At 40.7% G+C, this 12,848-nt stretch overlaps 1 protein-coding gene across 2 annotated transcripts in view; it reads left to right on the top strand.

The window, feature by feature from the left end:
- SYT1 (synaptotagmin 1) overlaps positions 1-12,848 on the top strand; it is a 765,091-nt gene that overhangs the window by 201,702 nt on the left and 550,541 nt on the right. For both annotated transcript variants that reach the window (XM_068276627.1, XM_068276626.1), the window contains exon 3: positions 117-179. The gene's annotated coding sequence lies outside the window, so the exon portion shown is untranslated. The remainder of the gene's footprint in view (positions 1-116; positions 180-12,848) is intronic.

Genomic DNA, 12,848 nt, shown 5'->3' with positions numbered 1-12,848 from the left:
TTTCACATTTTTTTCACAAGGATAATGTTTTGGGATAATTGCTGTAATGGAAACAATCGTCATTATCTTAAATCATGTTATTGCAACAGCATTAAAAATGTGTTCAATTCTTTTAGGAAGAAAAAGAAATCTTCTTCGTGAAAACCCGTATAAAGTACAAGCGAGTCTGTTGCTCTGCAGTAAGTATAACATAGGACATATATAAGCTAGCAAATAACAAAAAAAACTATAACATTTGTGTTTTGTCTATATTATTCTCATTTATAAAACTAATGTATATTATTTCACAAAATGGATGTGGAACAGTAGTTTTAACATTAATCTGCAGCATCCAAACCTGTATTTGTGTGCAGCTGTCTGTGCCTATAAAAAGTATATCCGTATCATACATAGCAATTTCCAACAAGCATATATCTTTTTTAATCACCTAGTCAAGTCACCTAGTCAGTTAGGGAGATAAACAATGCAGTGTACCTGGATATTTGACATAAATAATTGTACACAAAGTTCATTTTTGTTAGGTGTACTTGACATATACACCAAAACTGATCTAGTAGTGTCTCAAAACCAAAGAAGACTGTTCTTATTCTCAGTAAATGCACATACAGTAGAACAGCACGCAAAGCAGTTATGGTCGTAATCAGCTAATTACGATTACGCATAATTTCGCATACATTTTTGCATTTACGCTTATATGTAACTACGGTTTGTAAAACCTCTTGCAAGTTAGCCACTAGAGTGCACTCAGTAGGCAGTAGCAGTGTTACACAGTCTCACCCAAGAACTCCCTACTGAATAGGTGCTGTCTTGCTGAACAGGAATAACTGAGATTTGAACCCTGTGTCAGAGGCTTTGCCCTAAACCAGTTCATTATCCAGATGCTAGTAAGTTATCTAGTTACTATCAGAACTGCATGTTTTAAAGGTTGTAGAGAATTCATGTAGTGAACCTGCTAAAGTATGTTTGGTTTCTGGTTGAGGTGCTTTAGCTTCTTGCATTTGTTGTTTTTGAGTCAGTCCTCTGTAGCATTTTGGGTTTTTTTCTTTGGGGGGGGGGGGGGGAGTTTTTAGGTTTTCCTGCAGAATTTCCCTGTATTTTGATACATTCTTTCTACTTTCACGAGACTGCCGGGCCTACTGGAGAGAAGCTTTTGACATCATGATTCTTTATGTTTGGTATGGTCTGCTTCTAATGTGTACCATTTGTGTGTTTATAGCAATTAGTTTCCTATTGCCTTCTGACACATTGTAGCTGAGAAATCAATTTCAGTTAACCATAGCTTTTGAATTGCCAGTGTCCCGTTAAGCATTGAGTGTTGAAAGCACCTGGGTACCAGCTATATGTATAATTTCTCCAAACTTGGACACTGGGGCTTGTAATTCCATCAGAGTTGGCATAGTCCCCTTAGTAAGTACTTTTTCTAGTCTACTTTTTTTGTGATCATTCACTTTTGGTGGATGGACTATTCTTTGATAGATTTTCAAGCCATAGTGTTATACTCTCAACTAATGGTTGATTTAACTGTGCTCCAAGGTATATTCAGTATCTTTTCTAACATCCATCCTTGATTTTCAATAACCTTTTCACAGAGTGCTCTTTTAGCTTGATAGTGAAAGTTTTGCTACAATACAGATTAACTTGAGGTTTCACCTTACAGATAGAGTACAGTATTTAGAGTACAGTATGTATAATGCAATCACTACAAATCCCTTAACTATACATATGTCCGTGTAAAGAAAACCTGAAGTGGGGTATAAGTGATTAAGCTGACTTTTCTAGCATAATAACAGGTCATACTACTAACAATCCACCTTATTTTTATATTATTTAAATATATATATATATTGTACTGTTAACCTGAAAATCCCTTCTAGACCCTTGTGTTTAGGAATTTACCCAGAACTTGAACATCCCTCACCCTTCTCACATACCCATACCAAGAAACATCTCCCCTTTCTGGTAGTTTTCCTTATGTAGCTCGCAAGTGCCTCAAGAGTTTGAAAAAAGTGAGCAGGACTAGCAGGAAAGGTAAACTGAGTGAGCTTTTATACTAGTTAGTAAATTGAGTGAGCTTTTACAATAGTAAGTAAATTGAGTGAACGTTTACACTAGTTAGTGGGTATATATAAGTAGAGTGAGGGAAGCTACTCAGATCAAACTGTAAGTCACTTCATGAACAATCAGATCTTGATTGAATTTTCAAGTTTACATTACAGCAATATATGACATTACACATATTAAATAAATCAGGATTATCAGTATTATAACCTGTTAACATGCTGTAATATTCAGTTAAATGGTGTTTAATCTACTAAATTTTCTCTTCAACTATGTGTCTTTAGAAAATAATTAAGTGCAGCAGTGATGATTTGTATTAAGGAGGCTGGATACTTATGTAATTAGTAAATGTGTGTTTTATCTTTGTAATTAATTGAAATCACTTTGTGTTCTGTTCCCACTTTAACATGAAAAGTCTGTTGATCACTGTAAAAAAAGGAACATTTTCATTCCACCATTATTTAATATTCTATGGTAATAAAATGTGAACACTACAGAAAGAGTGGATATGTTTTTAATACAATGTATGTTGTGGAAAGGTGATTTAGAGAAATCATAAACCTATGTACTGTGTATAGTATTTATCCCACAACACATCTTCAGTTTTCTTCCATGAGTTGCTTAGTATTATTTATATAGCACTCATCAGATTTTTCTCATTACAAGTACTCATCTCTCATCAATCACTACTCATTACTAATTATCCTGCTCTTGTCACTTTTGATCATTAATTGCTAATTACTCATTTAATATTCATATGTACTTTTAACTCATTACATATTTGAAATATTATGTTATTCTACCAAATAAATGTTAACATTGCTTTTGATTCTGTCTCTATACTAGTGATAAACTGGAGTAGCACACAAAATTCATTTTACAGCAAACGTAGTAGGTTTCATTTGAAACGAAATATTATAAAATGTTGACTATTTCAACTTGGATTCAACATTGTATTACATTAAGGGCACTGCCTCTGAAACAGGAGACCTGGGTTCAAATCTTGGCTGCACCTATTCAGTTGGAGACCTTGGGCAAGACTCCCTAACACTGCTTCTGCCTATAGAGTGCGCCCTAGTGGCTGCAGCTCTGGCAGTTTTTGTCCACCAGGAGAAAAGTGTAATATACATATGATTTGTCTTGTCTTGTGTATGATGCATGGCCAAAGTGTTTTTTAAGATTCATCTTCCGCATCTGGCTCTCTACTTGCCATCTTTTCAGTCCTGGTGCTTTAGGGGCTGGCAGGCTGGAACTGTTTTGCGTTTGTTGTAGTAACATAGTTTCTCCTCCTTCTAAGAACCCTGACTTCTTTGATCAGTAATGATATTGCTACTTTTGTGTGGGAAATCCCTCATAAAACTACTAGATTTTGACCACTGCTGAAATTCATAAGGTAATGTTCTGTAAAGTCCTGATTGGCCAATAGTTCTGACTTGCCATATATTATTGTTTGGTATTTATATAATGCCAACATCTTCCGCAGCGCTGTACAGAGTATAGTGTTTTGTCACTTAACTGTCCCTCAGAGGGGCTCCCAATCTGATCCCTACTATAGTCATATGTCTATGTATGTATTGTGCAGTGCATGTATCATAGGGCCAATTTAGGGGGAAGCCAGTTAACTTACCTGTATGTTTTTGTGATGTGGGAGAGAACCAGAGTGCTGGGGGAGTACACAGTGAGAACGAACACAGGAATACATGGGGAGAACATACAAACTCCTTGCAGACCCAGTGCTGAAAGGCAAGAGCGCTAACAACTACGCCATTGTGCTGCTCATAGGATTATAGGGTGGGGTTGAAGCAGGTATGTAAAAATCAAAGCTTCTGTGTAACATGGTTTCCTATTTTCAAACAGAATACAATGGTCTTCTTTGAATATTATTTGGCAGTTTATGCAGTTCTCCATTGGGCTACCTATAGACATACCTACCTGTAGACATAAAATGCAACAGTAGTCTTTTGGGGAAAGAATGATTTGACTACTGAAGATCATTGCACAAGCATGTGCACTTGGCTTCACTGAGTTTAAATATCTATGAGGTGTGAGAGACCCAGACCTCTTGAGGTGCCTTATCATTAGAAAAATACAAAGTAATCTAATGGGAAGATTTAATTTGGTCCATCACTATTTCTCTTTAACAGAATCATAGATGTGAAGCTGAAAATTGTTACATGTTTAGATCATTACCTGATGATTTCAAATTATATGATCAGGCACCAACTGACCTGGTTTATGCAGGTGGCTTTACAGGTGATCCACAGTTTATGGACATCCAAAATACAAATGACCCACCAATGTGAACACATGCCTAGCACGATGGCATCATTTCTGCAGAGATTGCGGAGAGCTGCTTTTGACATTGTTGGGGGTGAGTAACTCAGGAGAGGAACATGTCGACAGAAGGAGGAGGCACAAAGTGGCACTTTGCAGCAGCAAGAGGCTCAGAGGGGGCATATGGTTGCAGGGGGGATGCATGGCAGTAGAAGCAGGCACGGAGGGGTAGAGGAGGCACAAAGGGAGCACATGGTGGCAGGAGCAGGACTTGTTAAGCATCTAAAAGACTAGATTAAAGAAGCTGCACAGGCACTTTAATTGGTTTTACTATAGATTGTGAAATTCCTGTTCACCACTTTGTGATAACCTACAGTAGAAGCAGTGCAGAGATCTCCTTTTTTAAGTGGTATGCTGTCTGAAAGTTACATAGGTAATTCACGTAAGTGGAAAGCAGCAGAGCATATCAAGGATCCCTTCATTAGTTCACTAAGAAAGGCCTTAAAGAGAACCTGATGCGGGGTTCTTACATCGCAATCCCCATACAGAGGCTGGGTCTGTCTATAGAGCCCAGCCTCTGTTGCTAGTTAGTTTCCTCCAAAAACCCCCCCTGCACGCTGTCAGATCCCATAAAACACAGCCGTTTATCTCACTAACTTCAGTCTCGGCTGCTCCCCGCCTCCTGAATGCTAGTTAGTGTAGATGAGGCTTAACCCCTTGCTGACCACGTAACGCCAATTAGCGTGAACGCAGCAGCCACAGGACTATTCCACGCCAATTGGTGTGAAGTCCTGGGGCAGGGTTTTGCAGGACATCGCGCACGCCGATGCGTGCGCATCTCTACTTTAATGACTGAGCTCTGCTCCCCATCAGTCTCCCATCAGAGACCTTAAAGCTGCAGTGACCTAATTTGTAAAAAATAGCCTGGTCACTAAGGGGGTTTAAGCCCGTGGTCCTTAAGTGGTTAAGATGTGCAGAAAAAAACTCTGCTTCTCCTAGATCAGGAAATTGCACAGAAAATCCTGGTTCAGGCAAACCCTTGTGTTTGAAACCTTTTACTGCTGCATAAAGAACACATTGCTTTTGTTTTGCGCACAAATATAACTGCTGCACAAACATTTCATGTTATTCTTCTATATCTAAGCTGTATTCAAAAAACTTGATTTACTTTAGTAATTTTTTTTTGTGATTACCTTGGGAGTATTTTTGTTGCATGGATTAACATGAGTTATTGGATTAAGTTAGAAATGTGCTCTAGGTAATTTCATGGTTTTATAACTCTACTCTACATGCATCCTTTCCTTTAATCACTTGTACAGTGGGGAAAAAAATCATATATTTGGTATCAAGGGCCAGAAGGCACATCAAAGGCTTCCAAAAAGTATAGCATTCAAATCTTACACACCAAAGGAATATTTTACAGAAATACCATTGTCTTGTTTTTCCTTACAGACTTTTCATACCAGATCATGCTTACAGGGCGATCGCTTTCTAGAAACGTATACATTTAGGTTATAGTAATGCTCTTTGCCACAGGGTTGGCATGATATTACGAGGTTCTGTCCCTAGGAAAGCATGGATTGAAACCAAGGGGCTGATGTATTAAAAAAGTGTAAGGTTGCTATAGCCAGAACACAAATGACTGAGGTTTATCATATCCCACGGAACCTTTCCTTCATGCTTGATTTATTATGTTGCTGTGAGATTTATCTCACATGTTATAGTGTAATAAGAGTCAGAATTGTTCATTATTGGCTGCCTGAGCCTATTTTCAGAGCAGATATTTTCCAAGGAGCTGAGCATGCTCAATCATGATAAAAGTAAACAAAGAGTCCCCTGTAGCAGTTGATAATGAGCAGAGAGGGACTTCAAAAGCATGTAGGCCCCTAGCAACACTAGCTACCTGCTCAGTATACCTGTCAGCAGTGGTCAGGTGCAGTGCACTAATGTAATCCTCCCCTACATCAAAAGACTCTATGAGACTGATGTGGGTTGCAATGGGATGATGAGGCTTATTTAAATTTCCTACTTTCATAACATAAATTTTATGTAATATATTCTGCATCATCCTGATGAGACAATACATATAGGCACGGCTGTGGTATTGTAAGCAACATGAAGATGCTGCTGCAGGCATGCTGTCATAATAGTTATGTAATAGCAAGTTGGATAAAAGCAAGACGTTTTGAATCAGGATGATACCATTTATTGGCTATCTTAAAACAATAAGAGTAAGCTTTTGGCTGTGCAGCCTTCCTCAGACGTCAATCCTGTTTGATTACAAGGTGTTGGAACAGACAGCTATATACACGCACCATCAAAGGGGTACATATATTTTTTGAAAGCATAAATACATGTCACTAAGATGCCGTAAATGACTGATATGTATTTCTGCTTCCAAAAAAAAAAGCTATGTATCCCTTTTGATGTTACATGTCTATAGGTGTTTGTTCCAACATCTTGTAAGCAACAAGATTGAAGTCTGATAAAGACTATACAGCTGAAAGCTTACTCTTATTCTTTTAAGTTAGTTAATAAATGGTATCATTCTGATTCAAAACTTCTTGCTTTTACTGATGGCTAACATGGTACAATACTCTACTGCTACTACAAGTTGGATAGTGTATGTATTTACATAATTAGGCAGTCAGTAAATACATTTGTTTCCATGAGTGCTTAAAGGAAACTTGAAGTGAGAGGTAAATGGATGTTGCCATATTTGTTTCCTTTTAAGCAGTACCAGTTGCCTGGCAGTCCTGCTGATCATTCTAATATCAGTAGTGTCTAAATCACCTGAAACAAGCATGTAGCTAATCATATCAGATTTTTGTCAGAAGCCTCTGATCTGCATTCTTGTTCAGGGTCTATGGCTAAAAGTATTAGAGGCAGAGGACCAGCAGGACAGCCTGGTGACTGGTATTGTTTAAAGGGAAATAAACATGGCAGCCTCCATATAGCTCTCACTCAGGTTCCCTTTAAGATTAGTGAATTACAAGACAAAGTGAAGAGAGAAAAATAAGTAAATAAACCGACTGAAGCATGATGCATTTTGAGAAAGCAAAAGCGTATGAGTTATGACGTGATGTTTGCTAAGCAGCTTGAAAGGGGAGAAAGCTCAAAACAGCATGCTGTTGCTGCATGATTATCTGTATGTTTTGCCTTGCTGCACAATAAAAAGCCAAGAAAGAACTATTTTATTGGGAAAAACTTGTATGAGAAGGGGACTCAATCTTAATATCAATAGCTCACTAACTAAGAGTGCAGATCACAACACCTCCACAAATGCAATTCTGAAAACTTAGGAGGGAAAGTTAGGTTTGTGAAAAAGTTTGCGAACCGCAATAGACTTCAATAGGGAGGCAAACTTCAAAATTTAGAAACATTTCTACTGGCTGGAAAAATGATAGAAAACATGTTTCAAGGGTTCTAATACCTGGAGCTCCTCCCATTCCCTCCTCCCTCCTACCGGACGGGAGGAGGGTCTCATCTGCCAGGGAATTATAGTTTTTCAAAAGCCAGCTTACATACCATGGCTGGGTATTGAACCCAGGTCTCAGTGTATGGTAGGTAACTAACATATTTATTATACCACCAACACTACTAGCTGAAACTAGCCTAGCATGTACCATTTATGCTCAATCCAAGAGAATAATTAGACAAGACAAATAACATTTATATTGCGCTTTTCTCCTGGCGGACTCAAAGCACCAGAGCTGCAGCCACTAGGGCACGCTCTATAGGCAGTAGCAGTGTTAGGAAGAACTTTCCTAAGGTCTCCTACTGAATAGGTGCTGGCTTACTGAACAGACAGAGCTGAGATTTGAACTCTGGTCTCCTGTGTCAGAGGCAGAGCCCTTAACCGTTACACCATCAATCCACTGCTTAAGGATATGTAGCAAGGCATGGGTTGACCTTTTGTGTTCAACAGTTGTCAAGAGAAAAATTAGACAAGACAATTAACATTTATATTGCGCTTTTCTCCTGGCGGACTCAAAGCACCAGAGCTGCAGCCACCAGGGCACGCTGTATAGGCAGTAGCAGTGTTAGGAAGACTTGCCTAAGGTCTCCTACTGAATAGGTGTTGGCTTACTGGACAGACATAGCCGAGGTTTGAACTCTGGTCTCCTGTGTCAGAGGCAGAGCCCTTAACCATTACACCATCCAGCCACTGCTTAAGGATATGTAGCCAGGCATGGCCTTGCCTACTGAATAGGTGCTGGCTTACTGGACAGACAGAGCCGAGATTCAAACCCTGGTCGCATGTGTCAGAAGCAGAGGCCTTAACCATTACACCATCCAGCCACTGCTTAATGATTTTTAGCCAGGCCTTTTGTGTTCAACAGTTGTCCAAAGAGAACCCCAGATAGCCAGGTAGAGAGAGAGAGAGAGAGAGAGAGAGAGAGAGAGAGATGAATCTACCAGGCTATTTGGGGTTCTCTTTGGACAACTGTTGAACACAAAAGGCAAGGCCATGCCTGGCTACAAATCCTTAAGCAGTGGCTTGATGGTGTAATGATTAAGGGCTCTGCCTCTGACACAGGAGACCAGGGTTCGAATCTCGGCTCTGTCTGTTCAGTAAGCCAGCACCTATTCAGTAGGAGACCTCAGGCAAGTCTTCCTAACACTGCTACTGCCTATACAGCGTGCCCTAGTGGCTGCAGCTCTGGTGCTTTGAGTCTGCCAGGAGAAAAGCGTGATATAAATGTTATAGCAGCAGCAGCCAACCACACTCTCACTCTACTACGCTGTGAAAAAGACATTAGGGACAATTGAATAATGCAAGGCAGGACTGAGTTAGCCAACACTAGTCCTGCTTTGAAGATTATTATCTCCACAGACATAGCCGAGATTTGAACTCTGGTCTCCTGTGTCAGAGGCAGCGCCCTTAACCATTACACCATCCAGCCACTGCTTAAGGATATGTAGCCAGGCATGGCCTTGCCTTTTGTGTTTAACAGTTGTCAAGAGAAAAATTAGACAAGACAAATAACATTTGTATCAGCTTTTCTCCTGGCAGACTCAAAGCGCCAGAGCTGCAGCCACTAGGGCACGCTCTATAGGCAGTAGCAGTGTTAGGAAGACTTGCCTAAGGTCTCCTACTGAATAGGTGCTGGCTTACTGGACAGACAGAGCCGAGATTCAAACCCTGGTCGCATGTGTCAGAAGCAGAGGCCTTAACCATTACACCATCCAGCCACTGCTTAATGATTTTTAGCCAGGCCTTTTGTGTTCAACAGTTGTCCAAAGAGAACCCCAGATAGCCAGGTAGAGAGAGAGAGAGAGAGAGAGAGAGAGAGAGAGAGATGAATCTACCAGGCTATTTGGGGTTCTCTTTGGACAACTGTTGAACACAAAAGGCAAGGCCATGCCTGGCTACAAATCCTTAAGCAGTGGCTGGATGGTGTAATGATTAAGGGCTCTGCCTCTGACACAGGAGACCAGGGTTCGAATCTCGGCTCTGTCTGTTCAGTAAGCCAGCACCTATTCAGTAGGAGACCTCAGGCAAGTCTTCCTAACACTGCTACTGCCTATACAGCGTGCCCTAGTGGCTGCAGCTCTGGTGCTTTGAGTCTGCCAGGAGAAAAGCGTGATATAAATGTTATTTGTCTTGTCTAATTTTTCTTTTGGATTGAGCATAAATGGTACTTGCTAGGCTAGCTTCAGCTAGTAGTGTTGGTGGTATAATGGATATGTTAGTTACCTACCATACACTGAGACCTGGGTTCAATTCCCAGCCACGGTATGTAAGCTGGCTTTTGAAATACTGGAATTCCCTGGCAGATGAGACCCTCCTCCCTCTGGAGGAGGGAAAAAGTAGAAGGGGAGGAGGGAGCCTAATTAAACTCTCCCTAGCAGAGTGTGTGTAGCAGCTGTCCCTTAACTAATTAGTGTAGGCAGATGAGTGAGTCAATAAGGGGGGGTGGGGCTCCACCAGTGAGTGCAGTCTAATTGGCAACAATGTGCCTGTTGACTGTGATTAGAGGGTCAAAGTTTTGCTCAATAGAGCATTATGGGGCGAATCTAACTTCCGGGAAAGTTTGCCTTTGGCAGGCGAACGCGAACCACCGAAGTTCGCCGGGAACCGTTCGCCGGTGAACCGTTTGGGACATCTCTAGTAATAAGCAGCACACAACTAACAGCCCAAATCCTTTTACTATTTGAATTGTTGTTATTTCATTGGTTATTATGAAACATATTATGGGGCTCAATGTTGTACTTGTTATGGGAGTACATGTAATAGCAAATAGTTGGAGGTATCAGGGGTGTGTTGCTTAAGGAATAAAAATGATCAGAAAAAGCCATGACAATAAGGGTTGACATTTTCTTTAATGGGCTGAAATGCAGGATGAAGGATATTAGCATAGTATGACCATCGTTATTAAATAACATGACCATCATCACTAAATGACATGGATCTCATTTGTTTGTCGCAAATTGTTTTGCTGTTCATATATGTCATTTTTTTTCTATAATGTTTTGTGCAAATACAATGTAAAGCTATGAAAAATCCTGATCATGTTCACAAGAAAACACTTCATACATTCTAGGTGTCCTAAAATAAAAGCAAGCATCCATCATAACCGGGTTAGCAGTACTGCACAAGCAGTACACAGACCGTCAGTTGACATAAATTGCAGACGAAAGACAATGTGCTTCATTGCATGATTGATGAGTTTTGGCTTAATAACTCTATCCATGTAAGCTTACTGCCAGATGACTCAGCAAGGAAAATGAATATGAGCACAAAGAGCCAACTGAAGCTGGGCTTGCTGATGAAATCCAACAACTGGCTGCTGTGAGAATGGACATATTATTTTTCCATCATGAAAATTTGACTGAGACCATTTAAAAGCCTATATTGACCTGTTAAGTGCTGTCCTGCATTGCATACTGTTCCCTAATATCTTGACACATGTGGCTTTTTTCACTCCCCACTGGCTTGCAGCTTGCTAGAAACTAGGACTGCATTGCTGCAGCCTATTTGCAGCAGGCCTAGCTCCCAGAGTCTAATGCTAGTTGGCATGTAAATGTGCATGTGCCACCTAACATTTCAGTCTATGGGATTAAAGACCACTATTGCACCTAGGCAGCAGTGATGTGATTCTAGATACTGGCAAATTGACAGGTAAAAACAGAAGAAGCAGCAGCCAACCACACTCTCACTCCACTACGCTGTGAAAAAGACATTAGGGACAATTGAATAATGCAAGGCAGGACTGAGTTAGCCAACACTAGTCCTGCTTTGAAGATTATTATAGGTTTACATAGACTTTCATAAGGAAGGCAATTTCCTTGTAAACCTCATAACTTAATTTACTGAACTTATTTAAAAATTATTTTGCAAATACTTTGGATTAGAAAGGAAATGGAGAGATGCCACAACTTGGAAATGGGACTCAAGCCAAGACTTTTATTTTAGTTTTATTTAAAGTAAAGAAAGGGTAGAGTTTCTGTTGCTTTTTCATTGTTCATCTCCCCATTTGAGAAATTCCTATTTATTTTCTGTTGAGTCATCCACAATCACCTTGTAACAATTGTGGAATTATTTCCGTGGTCAGGGCACAGGATGCGCGCTGACACTGCGGAAATCCTCCACAAGCGTATAATCTGAGAGAACCCAGCAATGGTGCTATGCACCTGTAGAGGGAAATTCCCTCTGGCAGATGGAGCTGTGGAGTGCAGACGAACACAGCCTCTGCACTGCCACAGGGAATTGTACGAGTAGAAGCAATGCAGGGCAAGATAGCCCTTAAAGAGAGAGAGCACAGAGACAGAATGTATGTGTGTCCACCAATCTAGTCTCCACCCAGCGACGGTAAACACACAAGTGTGAAGACCAAGTGGGAAGGCAATCGCAAGAGATGGCGATTGCTAACAGCGACACAAGACTGAATAAACACAGAGATGGAATGTATGTATGTCTACCAATCCAGTCGCCACCCAGCAACGGTGAACACACAACAGCGGAAACCAAGTGAGAACGCAATCGCAAGAGATGACGATTGCTAACAGCAACACAAGACTGAATAAGCACAGAGATAGAATGTATGTGTGTCCACCAATCTAGTCGCCACCCAGCGACGGTGAACACACAACACCGGAAACGAAGTGGGAATGCAATCACAAGAATGGCGATTTCCAATAGTGACACAAGACCGAATTAGACAGAGCACAAGTGTAGCAGGAACAACATAGCAAATAACAATGATCAGAACGTCAAGGAAAATAACAAACGCTAGCTAAACGCGAACACCGCACTCATTCGCAACAGCAAACGCGTTTAAGACACGATCATCGCGTGTTAGGTGCCAGTGATAAGCGTGCCACCCTAACTAACCAATGAACACAAACACGAAATAGAGAACGTGAACGCTTGCTAAACGGTTACCTCACCGAGCCTACAGCAAGCGTTCGCACCAGACAAGATGGACAGATGGGGCTACCAGTAGCAACCGCTGCTCTGGCTAGCACCCCTAAGGCAGAATATAGAAGGAACCACCTCTGCTACCACTAGA

This window comes from Hyperolius riggenbachi, chromosome 3, assembly GCF_040937935.1.
Source record: "Hyperolius riggenbachi isolate aHypRig1 chromosome 3, aHypRig1.pri, whole genome shotgun sequence".
Classification (NCBI taxonomy): domain Eukaryota; kingdom Metazoa; phylum Chordata; class Amphibia; order Anura; family Hyperoliidae; genus Hyperolius; species Hyperolius riggenbachi.
This window is presented reverse-complemented; position numbering and strand designations above follow the sequence as displayed.